The sequence below is a fragment of the Dasypus novemcinctus genome, chromosome 4 (assembly GCF_030445035.2).
Source record: "Dasypus novemcinctus isolate mDasNov1 chromosome 4, mDasNov1.1.hap2, whole genome shotgun sequence".
Taxonomy (NCBI): Eukaryota; Metazoa; Chordata; class Mammalia; order Cingulata; family Dasypodidae; genus Dasypus; species Dasypus novemcinctus.
The window spans coordinates 58,253,537-58,269,401 of record NC_080676.1 but is presented as its reverse complement, the minus strand read 5'-3'; the positions used below and the strand labels follow the sequence as shown (position 1 = coordinate 58,269,401).

General features: G+C 44.7%; 1 protein-coding gene and 1 pseudogene across 3 annotated transcripts in view; both read right to left on the bottom strand.

The window, feature by feature from the left end:
- Positions 1 to 15,865, bottom strand: part of LOC101443698 (uncharacterized) — a 60,953-nt gene that overhangs the window by 24,054 nt on the left and 21,034 nt on the right. For all 3 annotated transcript variants that reach the window (XR_009185494.2, XR_001118989.4, XR_188431.5), the window contains one exon: positions 4,203 to 4,343. The gene's annotated coding sequence lies outside the window, so the exon portion shown is untranslated. The remainder of the gene's footprint in view (positions 1 to 4,202; positions 4,344 to 15,865) is intronic.
- On the bottom strand, positions 7,847 to 9,335 carry LOC101421420 (eukaryotic initiation factor 4A-I pseudogene; annotated as a pseudogene).

The window sequence follows — 15,865 nt, the reverse complement described above, 5'->3', positions numbered from 1 at the left end:
AGAGACTAGTTGTTTTAGTTTCCTAGGCTGCTCAAGCAAATTCCAACGCAACCGTTTGGCTTAAACAATGGGAATTTATTAGTTCATGGTTTTCGTTTTTTATTTTAATCTTTTTTTTAAAAAAAGAGATATAAATCACACAAAATGTTACATGAAAAAATATGAAAGAGAAGCAGATTTGGCTCACCTGATAGAGCATTTGCCTACCACATGGGAGGTCCAGGGTTCAAACCCAGGGTTTCCTGACCTGTGTGGTGAGCTGGCCCATGCGCAGTGCTGATGCCCACAAGGAGTGCCCTGCCACGCAGGGGTATCCCCCGCATAGGGGAGCCCCACGCACAAGGAGTGTGCCCTGTAAGGAGAGCTGCCCTGGGAGAAAAAAGTGCTGGCTGCCCAGGAGCGGTGCCAAATGCATGGAGAGCTGAAGCAGCAAGATGACACAACAAAAAAGAGATGCAGTTTCCTAGTGCCACTGACAAGACTACAAGTGGACACAGAAGAACACATAGCGAATGGACACAGAGAGCAGAGAACTGGCGGGGGTGGGGGAAAGGGGAGAGAAATAAATAACATAAATCTTTTATATAAGAGGTTCCCATATATCCCACTCCCCACACACCCCCACTCCTCTCACATCAACAACTTTCATTAGTGTGGTACATTCATTGCATATTTGATAGATACATTTTGGAACATTGCTACACAGCATGGATTATAGTTTACATTGTAGTTTACACTCTCTCCCAGTCCATTCAGTGGGTTAAGGCAGAACATACAATGTCCTGCATTTATCCCTGCAATATTCAGGACAACTCCAAGTCCCAAAAATGCCCCCATATCACACCTCCTTTCCCCTCTCCCTGCCCTCAGTAACTGCTGTGATCACTGTCTCCACATCTAATTTTTTCCATTGCTAGAGTCACAAAAATTCTATAGTAGAATACCAGTGAGTCCACTCTAATCCATATTTTATTCCTCTATCCTGAGGACTCTGGAATGGCGATGTCCACTCCACCTCTATATTGAGAAGGGGCTTAGATCCCACATAACTGATGGATGGGATTCTCCTGCTTGCAGCTGTAGACTCTCTCGGGTCCCTGGTTGACCATCCTCACCTCCTTATTAGCTGACCTGGGTAAGTCCATTGAACTGGAGAGTAGGTGTTGCAACTCTGCTGAGGCTGCTCATGGTTTTGAGGCCAGGAAAATGCCCAAATCAAGGCATCCTCAAGGTGATGCTTTCTCTCCAAAAGCTGTGGCATGCTAAGGCTGGCTACTGGTGGTCCTTGACTCCTGTCACATGGGAAGGCACATGGCACCTCCTGGTCTCTTCCTTCTCTTCTGGGTTCTGTTTCTGCTTCATGCTTACTGTGGTTTTCTTCCTCTTTATCTGAATTTCATTCTCTTATAAAGGACTCCAGTAATAGGATGAAGACCCATTCCACGTGAGGCGCCTCACACCTTAAGTGAAGTAGCCGCATCAAAAGGTCCTGCTTACAAGGGGTTCACACCCACAGGAAATGGGTTAAACTTAAGAACGTGTGTTTCTGGGGTGCATGCGACTTCAAACCACCACACTGGTTTTGTCTGTTTTTGAACTTTTGTAAATGGAATCATAGTATGTGCTCTTTTGTTTCTGGCTTCTTTCACTAAATATTATATCCAAGACATTTATATATATATATATATATATCCAAATATTATATCCTACAACATTAGTTTGGTTTTTTCCATTGCTAAATAGAATTCGATTTTATGACTACATACCATTTATATATTTATTCTACCATTGATGGACATTTAGGTCATTTTCAGTTTTTGACTATTTTGAATAGTGCTGCTATAAATATTTTTGGTGTATAAAAGTACTCATTTCTGTTGAAAAATACCTACAGGTAGAATGGTTGAGTCATACAAAGAGTATGCTTATGCTTAAGTTTTTTTTTTTAAACAGGAGGTACTAGGGATTGAACCCATGACCTTGTACTTGGGAAGCAGGCACTTAACCACTGAGCTACATCTGCCCTCAATGTGAAGTGTTGGTATTTTTTTGTTTGTTTTTGTTTTTAGGAAGTACCAGGGATCAAACCCGGGACCTCATACATGGGAAGCGGGCACTCAACCACTGTGCTACATCCACTCCCAATAAGAGTTGGTTGTGGGTTTTGTTTGTTTGTTTGTTTTTGTTTTTAGGAAGTGCTGGGGACCGAACCTAGGACCTCGTACGTGGGACGCATGAGCTCAACCACTGAGCTACGTCTGCTCCCCTTATGTTTAGTTCTAGCTGATACTTCCAAACAGGGTTGTTTTTTTTTCTTTCATTTACATAAGATTTTATTTCCACCTGGAATGCGCTCCTTGGCATGTCTCCACATTTTTCCATGAGGGTCCAGAATAAATGCAATCTCTTTCAGAAGTCTTCTCTGATCTTCCAGCTGAAGGTAATCTTTCTCCTTTCTCAAATCCCCTAGTCCTGTAGTCATCCTGCTCCTGAGCCCCCACTCTGCCTCCCCCCATGAGACACGCATCCCCTCCTTTTCTCAGCTGTGGCCGAGGCCTCAGCACACGCAAGGCCCAGCTTGGTCAAGTTACAGCATGGACTGAATTGACCCAAGCAAAGCTGCCTGCAGGCCCGGACCAGCCCAGTGAGAATTCTCCGTGAATGGCTGAATAAAACTCCTACCCAGACCCCAGAGCTGTCTCCAGACTCTCTAGCACCCTGCACCCTGCTGCCCCCATCTCCACTTGGTCCTGGCCAGGCCCAGGCCAGTGAGCTGGGAGTGGTTCTCATGACGTAAGTGGGCTACCTACATGGTTCATTTTAGGCCAGGGCGCTAGAAGTAGAGCTGGAGCTGGAGGTTCTTATGCAAGTGATATACTGAGGGAGTGCTTGTAGGAGAAACCTGCAGGAGCGGGAGGGAAGCAGAGGGAGAAGCTCAGCAAGGGGGTCAGGGGACGTGCAGCTGCAACCTGATCCCATGGGGTCCCGGAGCATAAAGCACACCATAGAGGCTGCCCTGCCCAGGGGCAAGGGTGCTGGGCCAATATCTGCCCCAACTGGTCAGCCACTGGCCAAGATGCCCCCTAAGGGATGGGACTTGTCATCTCCCATGCCTCCAGCTTCCATCAGCCAAGGACAATGTATCAGAGTTCTCCAGGGAAACAGAAGGACAGGAGAGATCCATAAACAGTGTGAGATTTTACAAGTAGACTTATGCCAAAAGTTGGAAAGAACCCCGGTGTCCACTAACGGATGAATGGCTAAACAAATTGTGCTGTATTCACACGATGGAATATTATGCAGCTGTAAGAAGAAATGAAGTCGTAAAGCATATGATAACATGGATGAACCTGGAGGACATTATGTTGAATGAAGCAAGCCAGACACAAAAGGACAAATACTGTATGCTTACATTACTATGAACCAAATATATTGGGTAACATATTATATGGTTCCCTTTATAAAAAATGTAAATATGGATCAATTTGTAAAGATGAAGTTAGATTAGTGGCTATGTGGGGTCAGTGAAGGCATGCTAAGGAGTGTGGAGTTTTTCTTTTTGAAGTAATGAGATGGTTCTAAAATGTTTTGTGGTGATGAATGCCCAACATTGTGATTATACTAAAAGTCATTGATTATACACTTTGGATAGATCATATGGTATGTGAATATATCTCAATGAAACTGCTTAATAAATAAATAAATAATTGTGCAAGAATAGCCAGAAATAACAGCTGTGTATAGCAGGGGAAACACAGAAAGATTACGAGGTGAAGAATTTTCTTGTTTGTCTGTTTATTATTATTGAAATAATGAAAATGATCTAATAATGATTGAAATGATGAATGCACAACTATGTGATTATACCAAATACCATTGATGGTATCCTTTGGATGAATTGTATGATTTATTAATACATATCAATAAAATCCATTTGCTGAGAATATAGTAATTGCAACATTGCTAACTAGAGGGTCTCAGAACAACTTTGGGCACTTCAGATGTGCGGCTATTACTTAGTTTTGAGGGAGATTTGATTGCCATTGTCTTCATCCTAGACAAAAAGGAAATACTCATTGACACCTCGGGGAAGAACGACCTTAATAATAAAAGCAGAGGAGAAACAGACACTCAGACAGACATACACACACACAAAACCAAACTGAGAACACTTGCTCTTGCCAAGCATTCAGCCTGATTACCTGTGACAGTTGCGTTCTTGGAAAATGGATGGAATAGTTGACTCTAGTCTGGGCCCAAGTCCAGCAGTGGGTTGGGAAGACACAACTCTGAGCCTCTGGGGCGCTGGCAGTCCATGAGCCAGAATAAACACAAAGTGTTGGCTGAGAAGGACAAGATGAATGGGAAAGTGGGTTGTGAAAACGCATGCTTGGTAAAGACTGGCGAGCGTCCGCTCTCCTCAGCAGTCCATCTTCATAGTTCACATTAAATGTTTAGAATACTCGAGTTATCATTTTGCTTTAGCTAATTGAATGAAATATCTCAATAAGTAAAGCTAATAGAGAATTTAAATTATCCTGTTTCGAATGTACTTTTTTTGGTAAATTACAGACTGACAACAAAATCATGACAAAATCCATTTTTGCTAAATTTTGCTTTTCCCCTTAGGTCCACTAGATGGCGCTTAGGGACCACTGAGATGCTGCTACTTTCGCCGCCACTGCGCCCAAGTTTAAAATGGGGATATTTTTGTTTTGGTACCATCTCAATTTTTCTTAAGCCACTTATACACAACTTTTTTAGGATTCTCTCTAGCTCACAACAGCCATTTCCCTTTCCGAAGTTCTGAAACCCCAGGTGTTTTTCTCTTATCTGGGAGCATCAAAGAGTTGATGGTACCAGTTAGAAAGGATAGGGTGAAAGCTTATCCTAAGCAAGATGCTGTCCTGAGAACTTCATCTCATTTATTCCTTTCAGGGAGATTATAAGGTGTCTTTTCCATTTTGTTAAAAAAAATGCTATCTTTTTTTTTGCATGGACATTTTGTAGGTAAGAGCTCTGAGAGCATTTAAAATATGATTACATCAAGTAAATGAAGAATCTGACCAGTAGAGTAAACCAGTCTTCAGAAAGAGACCTCTTCTCCGTGTCCAGAATTTCATTCCTGGCAGTGAGAGCTAATATGACTGAGTGGTGTACTTAAACCTTTTGCCAATAAATAAATAAATAAATAAGGAAACATCTGGATGCACTAATCAGCACCAAGTCTGGGCCAGAAATAAAAAGCAGAAGCTGGGGAAGAACATGTGGCCCAAGTGACTGGGCTTCTGTCTACCATTCAGGAGGTCCAGGGTTTGAATCCCAGGGCCTCCTGGTGCAGGCGAGCTGGCTGGTGTGGCGTGCTGACCTGAGCAGAGAGCTGGCGCAGCAAGATGATGCAACAAAAAGAGACCCAGAGGAGCGACCATAAGAGACGCTGCAGACCAGGGAGCTGAGGTGGGGCAAGAGACCGAGTGCCTCTCTCCTACTCCGAAAGGTCCCAGGATCAGTTCCTGGTGCTACCTAAAGAGAGAACAAGCAGACACGGAAGAACACACAGCAGATGGACACAAAAAGCAGACAGGAAGTGCAAAAACAATGGGGAGAGGGCAGAAAAATAAATAAATCTTAAAAAAAAAAAAAAAAAAAAAGAAAGCAGAAGCTGGGGGATAAAGCAGCCAGTGATTATAATAGCCAGAAACAAAAGGATCCTTTCCCAGGCGTTGGGCGAGGTGCCTTAACTATGATTTGATCCCCATTTACTCCTTGCAGCCACCCTTTGACATCAGAAAGATGCGGGTGTGAAGATGTACCAGATAAGCCCTCTGAGTCATAAGACTGTTTTCTCATCTTATCTCCTCAGCCGTTTTGCTGAGGGAAGTGGGGTCTAAAACAGAAATATAAACCATAGTCCTAGCCTTTGTACAACTTGACATAAAGTTACTTCCATTGCTAAATTAAGAAACTAGTACCAGAAAAAGAAAAAAAGTTTCCTTAGCAAATATTGGAGCTTGTTCCAGCTCACTCAAGATCTAAACAGAATCCAAATGCGATTCTATCACGCATTGGATTCAATAGAGAAAAGCCTTTTGACACATGGAGGGAAATCGACTTCATTTCATTGTGGGGCTTCCTGCTATGTGCTGGGCAGCATCACAGGTATTTAGGGCAGTAAAGTAAACCAGGTGCAATCCCAACCCTTGGTGAGTTCATCTCCTAATAGAGAAGATAAGAAAATTATTATAATATAAAGTGATAAGGTAATCATGGTATTATATAAAGGATTTCACATAAAATGGAGTGAGAATCTAAATTAGGCAAGGATGGGGGGAGAAAGTGGCAACTTTTAGTGAGTGAAGTTTAAGAAGAATTTTCAAACAAGTGAGTGAGAGGGAAAGGAGGGGAACAGCACTGAGGAAGGCGCAGAGGCAGGAGGGGTGTGACGTGCCGGGTGCTGGCACGCTCTGTGGTGGTTCTAGGCCTGTGGTCTCGCAGCCTAGAAGCAGAGAGCCTTACAGGGTTTCGAGCGCAGCCCTCGTTTTATAGATGCGTAAAGGGAGACCCAGAGACACGCACTGATTCGCTGCAGGTCTGAGGCTTCAGAATGTTAGAAATTGAGAGGCTCTGACTCTCACCCACCTCTGTTCTTTCCACCACACCGTGCTGTTTCAGGCCTGCAGTTTGGCGACTACCTAAAATCTTATACGGTGGTTATTCAATGAAACACAAGATGAAGCTGACATGGTACTGTAGAAACAGTGGAATCCAGGAGACTGATGTGCCAATCCCATTTCTCCTCCTGAACACACAGGATAACCTGGAGCAAGTCACTTCCTTTTCCTTTTCCTTTTTTTTTTTTTTAAAAAAAAGTATGATGGGGTCCTTGATCTAATGGTCCCTTACCTTTTTTTTTTTTTTTTTTAAGATTTATTTATTTATTTAATTTCCCCCCCTCCCCTGGTTGTCTGTTCTTGGTGTCTATTTGCTGCGTCTTGTTTCTTTGTCCGCTTCTGTTGTCGTCAGCGGCACGGGAAGTGTGGGCGGCGCCATTCCTGGGCAGGCTGCACTTTCTTTTCACGCTGGGCGGCTTTCCTCACGGGCGCACTCCTTGCGCGTGGGGCTCCCCCACGCGGGGGACACCCTTGCGTGGCACGGCACTCCTTGCGCGCATCAGCACTGCGCATGGCCAGCTCCACACGGGTCGAGGAGGCCCGGGGTTTGAACCGCGGACCTCCCATATGGTAGACGGACGCCCTAACCACTGGGCCAAAGTCCGTTTCCCTCCCTTACTTTTTTTGTGGTGTGGCACTTTTCAAGTAATTTTATCCAGAATTTTGTGTATTTCCTGAAGCAATAAATACTATGTAAAACAATGTAAAAACGGCTGCCGTTTTCTTCCCCCGCTTCCCCCACCTGGGGACAATCCCCTGGGCCAACTTATACAGGGGTTTTTCCCTCCAGATTTATTCCCCAAATGAGGCTGAGTGACATAAGGCCCCCTGAATTATTTTCTGAAGATTTTGGCTGGGGTGGGGTGGGGAGAGCCCTGGGGTCTGGAGATGACTAGGTTAAGGAAATGTGTTAGTGTTTTTTGGGAGAAGAGACAGTGCCTGGGGCAAGAGCCTACCCCCAAGTAAAGGGTCTTTTGCCTCAAAAAGTGACATTTATTCAAAGAAGAAAAAAAAATGACAAGATGTCCATCCCTTGGCCCCCTTCCCTCCCCCTCCTGCTCCTCCTCAGGCCCCCAGGAATGACTCGTGGCCGGGCGGGCCCCCTCAGATGAGGCCAGCCACACTGAGGGCCATCTCCTCAATGGAGGGGTTGTAGAAGGTCCCAGTGTCTTACAGAGTGCTCTCCTCCTCTTGTTACCATGCTGGAATAGCCATGCCCTTTTGGCCAATTCTGTGGATGTAGTTTTCCCTGTGGGTGGGAAGGTCATAGTTGATGACTAAAGAAACCTGCTGCACATCAGTGCCTGTTGGCCAGCAGGTCAGTGGTTATCAGTGCTCTGCTAGAACCAGAGTGGAACTCCCTCATGATCACGTCTCCTTCCTTTCAGTGCATGTCACCAAGCACAGCAGAGACAGTGAAGTCTCAGGCATGCATCTCCTCGACCTTCCTTTGGGTGTTGATGAAGATGACTACCTGGGCGATGGTCAGGGTTTCATACAAATCATACAATGTGTCCAGCTTCCACTCCTCTTGTTCCACATTGATGTAGAATTGGCAGATACTCTCCAGTGTCAACTCTTTCTTCTTCTTTTTTTAAAAGATTTATTTATTTCTCCCCCCCCCCCGCTGTCTGCTCTCTGTGTCCATTCTCTGTGTGTTCTTTTGTGTCTGCTTGTATTCTCATCAGGCTGCTCTGGGAACCAATCCTGGGACCTTCTGGAGTGGGAGAGAGGCAATTACTCTCTTGCACCACCACAGCTCCCTGTTCTGCTACGTCTTCTTATTTTCTCTCCTCTGTGTCTCTTGTTGTGTCATTTTGCTGAGCCAACTCTCTGTGTCAGCTGGCACTCCTATGTGGCTTTTCCCATGCGGGGCAGTATTCCCATGCAAAGCTGGATTCCCATGTGGGCCCGCACTCTGTGTGGGCCAGCATGCCCTCACCAGGAGGCCCTGGGCATCGAACCCTGGACCTCCTATATGGTAGGTGGGAGCCCAATCGGTTGAGCCACATCCGTTTCCCTCTTTCTTCCTGGTGAGAATCCGAAAGGGTCTCTCACGAATTTCTTAGTCACCTCAAGCACATTCAAAGGCCTTGTAGCCAACAACAAAATCACCTGGGTATTGCTGTTGAGCTTTTGGAATATGTCATAGATCTGGTCTTTGAATCCATGGCTCAACATTTCATCAGCTTCATCCAATACAAACACTTTGATGTATTTGGGAGACAGGTATCTCCATTTAAACATATCAGACACATGGCCTGGGTACCCACGATGATATGGGGTGCCTCCAACTGCAGCTTCTGAACCTCAGCATGCGTGCTGGTGCCCCTGACAGAAGTGTGGCAGGAAGCACCCATGTAATCTCCTAATGCCATTACCACCTTCTGTATCTGCTGAGCCAGTTCCTGAGTGGGAGCCTTGGTGGCCTTTAGATCCAATTGAATCTGCTGCAGAATTCCCAGTCCCAGATTGAGCTTGAGTGATCACATCATAACCCTTGATACAATGAAGAATGGCTCACTGCTGGATGGCAGAGGACTTCTCGAAGCCATAGGTGTAGATGCCACGGAGGAGGGACTCCAAGAGACTCATGCCATCAGTGCTGTCGACAATTTCATTCCAGTTACTCTTGATACTCTTCATGACACATTCGGACTCCATCCCATCAGTGGCCCCTCACTTCTTTTTATTTTTTCAAGTACTGGCACCAAGGACTGAACCTGGGACCTTGGATGTGGGAAGCTGACGCTCAACCATTGAGCCACATTGGCTCCCCTCTTGCTTTTTATTTCCACGAGAAAAGGTCACAAGACTTTCTATTCATTTGGAACCCCAATTAACTGTGAATTAGTGTCATTGGAATGTTAAATGGTGACAGCAATGTGGGCAGAGAGGTCCTAGAGGTGAAACGTGACCTGTCCCCTGTGGGAGTTGCAGGAGACAGGAGAAGGAAACACCAGCAGGTCAGAGGTTAAAATGGGCCTTGCAGGAACCAGGCCTCTGGAGCAGGGTTGAAGGGGAGTGTGAGAGGCAGGGGGGTGCCCGGGTTGAGGAGCCAGTCGTCATGCCAGGCCACCAGTGTGGACTCGGTGCAGGAGGCCAGTGGGCAGTTTAGGGAGATACACCTGGCAGTGGCGAGCAGGACAGATGACTGCCCAGGACCCTGTTTCATTAAGCATAGAGTAAGGTCCTGAGGGTTCAGACTTATGGAAATGTGTTCTTAGCTTTACATCCTTCTGTTTTGAGTAAATGTTCTGTAGTTGTATAATACATTCTCAGAACTGTAATTTTTATCTACAGGAACGACATGAAGCACTACAGACCCATATAATGATCCTGTGGAAACCAAGGATGTTGCAAGCAATCATCAAGGTCTGATGAATATTAACACTTCCCTGGCTCCTGGAAGGCTACAAGTAGAGATTTTTGCTCAGTTGCTGAACTGCCATCTGTTTCCTGCCCCCCCCTCCCCTTTTAAAAATCTGTTTCTATCTTTGCCCTATTTGGATTTAGTCTTATTATTTTGATTTTAAAAAATATATAATAAGGTACTTCAAATGTTTTTTGGAAGTGGTGGGATATAAGTAAATTATCAGTATATATTCTTCAACCCACACTATCTTAAAGACAGACAAAATAGCTCCCTGCACATATAGCTTTTTTTTTTAAAGATTTATTTATTTACTTATTTCTCTCCCTTTCTCCCCCCCGCCCCAGTTGTCTGTTCTCTCTGTCTATTTGCTGCGTGTTTTTTGTCCGCTTCTGTTGTTGCAGCAGTGTGTTTCTTTTTGTTGCGTCATCTTGCTGTGTCAGCTCTCTGTGTGTGTGGCGCCACTCCTGGGCAGGCTGCACTTTCTCTCGCGCTGGGCGGCTCTCCTTAATGGGGCGCACTCTTTGCACGTGGGGCTCCCCTACGCAGGGGACACCACTGCGTGGCACAGCACTCCTTGCACGCATCAGCACTGAGCATGGGCCAGCTCCACACGGGTCAAGGAGGCCCGGGGTTTGAACCACGGACCTCCCATGTGGTAGACGGACGCCCTAACCACTGGACTGAGTCCGCTTCCCCATATAGCTCTTTTTGACAGAGGACCTGAAGTCCTTTGTTCATCCAATCCATCAATCTTATTTTAAGTTAGCAATTCTTGCATTTAGATCACCATTTAGGGATTGAAAATGTATTTTTGTTGTTGTTAATGTGCATTATTTTATTTGAGCCACAAAGCACGTGACTGTGAGCTCCTTTGTCCCCTGTACCTGCACAATGCCTTGCACAAAGACATTATTCTCAATAAATGCTTATTGTGAAAAATGGATGATCGAGTTAAGTAAGAAACAACAATTCTGTAAGCAAGAGCAGGTGCTAATTGTCAGTCTCATTTCCCTGGAGAGGAAGCAGCGGTGTGCTGGCGTCCCTGGAGCCACTAGCGCCTCCTTGGGAAAGTCGATGGTGACCGTCCCTTCCTAACTCCGCCTTAAGTGACTTCACCTTCACAGCTGGGCACTGGGCATGGTGGGAGTATTCACACCAGAAATCATCAAATACTGCAAGTCGACCCCCCACCCCATCCCCGGAGAGCCAGTTCTTATTGTTAGCACACTGCTGAAATGAGGGCTCGAGCTAGTTAAGTGGCTTGACCGAGGTTAAATTACTGGCAAAGAGATCAAGTCCAGGCCTCCCAGCTCCAAGGCAGGAGGCCACGAGGGAAACCCATGTGCCACGGGCGGCACGGCAGCCAGTTTCTGACCCTGCAGCCCTGGAAGCCCCAGTGCCTGCACGGCCAGGATAGAGGGGGCAGGCAGGGAAAGGAGCCTCGTTGGTCTCCGCCTCAGGTTTAAGGAACCTGGCAGGCGTCTCCCAGCCGCGGGTGCACACCCCTGCAAGCCGCCCACGAGGCTCGAGCGAGAGGTTTCTGGTACCCCGCGGGGATTCCTGGACTACTGATAGGAATCACTGGAAAGAAACACCATTGCTTCCATACAGGGAAAGAAATGTACTGGCAATAATCCTAGCAAGAGTATCCAAGTAACTAAATAATTTTCGATGAAGAAAAGACAGTCTGAAATGAGCAATGTGCTTTCACCTCAGATGACATAGAAACAAAAGCAGATGGTGAACATTCTCGAGGGTGAAAGGCATGACCATTTCATATTCTAAGTGCCAAGAATGTTTAGAAATGACTGCTGCATTCTCTTGCCTTTAGGCCCACTTGCTTCTTTATCTGCCAGCAGATATTCTATTATTCTACGGATCCCACGAGAAATGTATACAATATAACAAGTGTACCTCTATTGGATAGCGTTCACTGTTTTTCTTCTTTTGTTTTTAACATCCCTTTGCTTTAATTCCGCAGGCCAATAAGGTTTGATAAAGACTCCTTTCCCTTCTCTTGCTCAGGCGACCAGCTTTCTTCCTTACCCCCTCCCTCACCCTAACTACCTCGGAACCAGTCTTGAGGCTGCGGGGCTGCAGCCGGGATCTCCTGGGCCATGAAGGGTCCCAGCAGCAGGACCCGCCCCCCGGAGGTGGTACCCTGTCCCCCGAAGCTCCCTGCTGGGACGAGGCTGGCTCACAGGCTCTGAGATGGGGAAAAAAGATCAGTTCTGGGAGTTCCCCTCCCCAAGCAGAGGAGGAAAGGTTGAACAAAACAGGTTCTCAGAACAGCCTGCTGGTGAGTGCTTCTTCGTGCTGAGGCACAAACCCTTCACCTTCCAGTTCTGGGTTTCACCAGAACTCCACGCCACCCCTTCCCTGCCTCTGGTACTCTGTGTTCTACTTCCTGTCTTAATGAAGTTCCATATTCTGGTTATTTCAGATAAGTGGAATCATACAATATGTCTGTCCTTTTGTGTCTCAACATGATGTCTTCCTGGTTCATCCATGTTACAGAATGTTTCAGAACTCCATTCCTTTGCACTAGTGGATAATATGTCATTGTATGTCTATCCCACATTTGCCTATCCACTCATCTGTTGATGGACATTTGGGTTGTTTCTACCTTTTGGCTGTTGTGAATTCTGCTGCTATGGATATTGGTGTACTAATATCTGTTTGAGTCCCTGGTTTTAATTCTTTCGGTTATAGATGTAGAAATGGGATTGCTGGCTCATGTGTTGTTTCACTTTTGCAGGACTGCCAAGCTGTTTTCCACGGTGGCTACACCATCTGACGCAAAGAATGAATGCTCTTATTTCCTTACTTCCTCGCCAACCCTTGCTATTTTCTCTTTTTAAATAAAAGCCATTCTAGTGGATGTGAGGTGGTAGCCCATTGTGGTTTTACTTGCATTTCCCTCATGGATAATGATGTTGAACATCTTTTTCTTTCCTTATTGGCCACTTGTATATTTTGTTTGGAGAAATGTCTATTAAAGTCCATGGCCCATTTTTTAAATTGGGATGTTGAGTTGTAAGAGTTCTTTATATATTCTCTATATTAAACCTTATCAGATATATCATAAGCAACTATTTTTTTCCATTCTCTAGGCTATCTTTTCACTTTCTTGATGGTGTCCTTTGATGCAAAAAAGTTTTTAATTTTAATAAAGCCCAATTTATTTCATTTTTCTTTTCTTGCTCATGCTTTCAGTAAAGTCTAAGAATCTACTGCCTAAGAGAAGTCTAAAGATATTTCCCTTTGTTTTCTTCTAAGAGTTTTATAGGTTTTTTCCTCATATGTAGGTTTTAATCCTTTTGAGTTAACTTATATATACGTTGTAAATCAAGGGTTCAGGACAGGAGAGGCATCCGGGGGTCACCCGGGGAGCAGGGGGAGGGGGTTGTCAATCATGGGAGTCCCACCCCTACTGGCTCTGCCTCCCACTCACCCCCCTCCCCCCAAAGCTGCCCCAGGCCTGGGTGGAGACCTGTGGCCCATAAAGCTGTCCTGGGACAAGCACTGCTCCTCCAAGAGGAGTAACTCACTCAACTTGATTTCCACCAGCATGGCCCTTGCCTATAGCCCTTCACAGGGCCAGAGCTGCTGGACAATTCTGGGACAATTCTGGGCTAGAAGTTGCAGCTATGTACCTGTCCCACCACCCCCAGGCCCCCACAGCCTTTCATAAGAATTTAATGATTGGCTTTTCCATTTCTGCAAAGAAGGCTGGTGGAATTTTGATTGGGATTGCGATTGTAAATCACTTTGGGTAATATTAACATTGTAACAATATTAAGTCAACCTTCCCAAAAGACACAAATGCTCAGTCAAAAACATTGACTGCTGAATTAGCTTGGGCAAAGCCCAAAAACAAATAGGCATTATCATTTCCTGGATTGTTCTTCGAAACTGAGTACTTAAATTTGTTGATTCAGATGTTATATCTAAAATGTGCTGTGGTTGAATAAAAGGGGAAACTTTTATATCAGATGCCTTGCTCTGGTACACAGTAGAGCTGATTCTGTCAGATCTTACCAACAATCCTGCTTTCTACATAATGCCAAATCATGGCAACAAAAAACAACAAAACGTTCTTTCTAGCTCCTGATACTTTGATTTGAAAAATTAAGTTTCAAATCTTCATTTTTGTGAAGATTTTAATGAAATTGCAGAAAACATGAAACAAAAGAGTTTTGATGTCTCAATATAAACTATATGTTGCTCATCTATGTGCATATCTGGCAGACAGTGCAAATGTAATTCTGGCAAATTCCAGTCAGTCTATGAACTTACCAAAGAAAAAGATCTTACCTACTAAATATCTCATACAACTTATGCACAACACTACCAAAAGCAGGGTGTAATTTGCTTACCGGGATGTTGAGGCTTTCATGATGACATAATGAAAGTTTGTGGGTTTTTCATACACACTCTTCATCATGCTGAGGAAGTTTCCTTCCATTCCTCATGGTCTACGTGCTTGTATCAAGAAGGGGTGCTAGATTTTTTACAATGCCTTTTTTTATGTGAATTGAAATAATCATATTGCCTTTTTCCTTCATTCTACTATTGTGGTGTATTGCATTAATTTTCTTATGCTAAACCACACTTGCATTCCTGGGGTAAATCCCACTTGGTTGTAGTGTATAGTCCTTTTAACATACTGTTAGACTTAGTTTATTAGTGTTGAGAAATTTTGCATCTATAATCCTAAGGCATACCAGCCTGTAATTTTCTTTTCTTGAATTGTCACATATGGTTTTGTTATTAGGGTGATGCTGGCTTCACAGAATAAAGTAGGAAGTATTCCCTCCACTTTAATTTTTTGGAAGAATTAGGGAAGGGTTAGTGTTAATTCTTTGATAACTTTTAATTTATCTGAGAGGTCCAAGGATAAATTTACCCTTTTGTCACAGCAGCAGCTTTCTGATGAAGACGCTGGCAAGCATCAGCACAGGGACTGACAAAAAGGACCAGCTGCTGTTCCCATATAGAAAGTCATTAACTTATTATTATTTTCTAGGTAACACCAATTGAGACAAGTGGTTCTTTTGGCAAATTACAAGCTGTGGTTGAGGCAAGAAATAAATATGACTTTAAAAAAATAATGACCACATTCAATGTTTGAATCCTTTTTTTTTTTTTTTTTTTAAAAGATTTATTTATTTATTTAATTTCCCCCCCTCCCCTGGTTGTCTTTTCTTGGTGTCTATTTGCTGCGTCTTGTTTCTTTGTCCGCTTCTGTTGTCATCAGCGGCATGGGAAGTGTGGGCGATGCCATTCCTGGGCAGGCTGCTCTTTCTTTTCACGCTGGGCAAAGGCTTTTCCTCACGGGCGCACTCCTTGCGCGTGGGGCTCCCCCACGCGGGGGACACCCTTGCGTGGCACGGCACTCCTTGTGCGCATCAGCGCTGCGCATGGCCAGCTCCACACGGGTCAAGGAGGCCCGGGGTTTGAACCGCGGACCTCCCATATGGTAGACGGTTGCCCTAACCACTGGGCCAAAGTCCGTTTCCCCGTTTGAATCCTTTGATTGTGGGAAATGTTATGGAAACTTCATGCTGTTGTTATACAAAAAGATAACTTCACTGATTAATACCAGTCCATTAGCACAGAAAACCTTGCTGTTGAGTAGTTATTTTGTAAGTACCAGGACATGTTTGCCATAGCTTATTATGCTCCAATGTTTCCTTTTTAATCATAAAAAGCACTAAATGCTTAGAAGATAGTGTTGATGAACATCTGCAATTAGTTTTTGTGCTACTGCCAAGCAGCAGCTAACTTGGAGCTATTAAGCCTTTTTATGAAAAGG